Below are 1957 nucleotides of genomic sequence, written 5' to 3'. Positions count from 1 at the left end.
AGAAGTAAAAGTTAGTAGGTATGATTCAGGTAGGCAGATGGGTGGTGGGTATATGAGTGGGTTTTTCTTTGTTACTCTTTGAACTGTACATATATTTTATGTATACTCTTGTATGTATATTTTGTTAAAAATTATTGTTCTCTTGTATTAATATTAAGTAGCTTAGGTTTTATAATTCACATACCATTATTTTTTTAAATTAATTTATTTATTTATCTTTAGAGGGGAAGGGAAGGAGAGAAGGAGAGAAACATCAATGTGTGGTTGCCTCTCATGTATCCCTTGCTGGGAACTGGCCTGCAACCCAGGCATGTGCCCTGACTGGGAATCGAACCATGATCATGTGCTTCGCAGGCCCACGCTCAATCTACTGAGCCACACCAGCCAGGGCTATAATTCACATACTATTATTTTTTTACTCTAGAAATGGAGAAATGAACTTCCTAAAGTTTTAAATAATAATAAGCAAGACTAAAAATTGTTCAGAACAGGGTTATTCTATTTTTCTTTACTTATGTACTATTTTAAACTTATTTTTCAAAGTACACATAAAGAGATTATAAATCTTGGAATGCCTGTAAATATCACTCAATTGAACCCTGTGTCACAGAGTAGAAAACTTCACCTTCTATCCTTGGAAGCTCAGGATATCTAGAACAATGGTTATAGAGCACAGGTTTGGCAATCAATGTCTGTTCAAATCTCTACTTCAGGTCTTATCTGTCTAACATTGGGTGAAATGTTTCACCTACCAAAGCCTCAGTTTCTGGATCTGTAGAATGGGGTTTGTTTGGAGGTTTAGATGGGATACCGCATGTAATATTGTATGAAACGCCAGCCAGTTGTGCAAAGTACTTACCAGCAGCGTTACTGCATCTGGCAGAACGAGTGACTGACTGCATGTCGGTTTTGTGGACAGCAAAAAGTCGTCCCATCCTCTGCTTTTGGATCGTGAATGTTATATGGCAACTTGCCTTAGCCCATAGGATACCCAGATGTTTGGTCAAACATTATTCTGGGTGTTTAGGGATAAGAGTAACAGTTCAAGTGATAGATTGAATAAAGCAGATTGTTTTTCCTGATGTGAGAGGGCCTCATCCAATCAGCTGAAGGGCTGAATAGGAAAAAAGGCTGACACCATCCGCCCTTAGAGGAGGGGTGGTCCTGCTGCCTGACTGCCATGATTGAGCTGGGACATTGGTCTCTTCCTGCCTTCAGACTCAAAATGAAATGTCTCCTCTTCTTCTTGAGCCTTGAGCCTGCTGGGTTTGAATGAGAACTATGCCATCAACCCTCCTGGGTCTCCAGTTTGCCAAGTGCAGATTTGGGACTTCTTGGCTTCCGTAATTGCCAGAGCCGATTCCTTATAACACACACACACACACACACACATACACACCCTGGTCATTGGTTCTCTTTCTCTAAAGAACTCTAAACAACTTTGATAGCTGTTCTTAAAAACTTACAGTTAAGACAATTAGAATGACTAGGAAAACATCAATTCAAAGACTGGTATGAGCATGAAATATGTAGTCACTCATAGGACTAAGACTGAGTGAGGGTTAAAACTGAGAAGATATAGTATGTAAAGGCCATATACTCATATAATGTAGCTATAGGACAAGTATATAAATAGGGAGAGAATGGGGATTGCATATTCAAAACGCCAAATTTTACCTGTTCTCAGTAATCTTAGCATTGGTGGTAGTATCCATGTTATTCTGGGACTACTGTGTATGTGAGGTGGGATAAAGTAGATTATTAATAATGTGATATTCCAATTTTATCTTGCCCTGTGCTCTGGAGAACTAGGCTTCTTGGAACAGAAGCAAAAGATACACTGATATAATACAGGAAAGATTAAGTGAAAACTGTAATCCTGCATTCTTTGCATAAGCCCCAGTTGCCTTCCCTTGTCCCCATGTCCTTTATGCTCTCACACCCAGCATGACATGGA

Source organism: Sturnira hondurensis, unplaced genomic scaffold (genome assembly GCF_014824575.4).
Source record: "Sturnira hondurensis isolate 20B ecotype Veracruz unplaced genomic scaffold, ASM1482457v3 Scaffold0008782, whole genome shotgun sequence".
Lineage (NCBI taxonomy): Eukaryota > Metazoa > Chordata > Mammalia > Chiroptera > Phyllostomidae > Sturnira > Sturnira hondurensis.
This window is presented reverse-complemented; position numbering follows the sequence as displayed.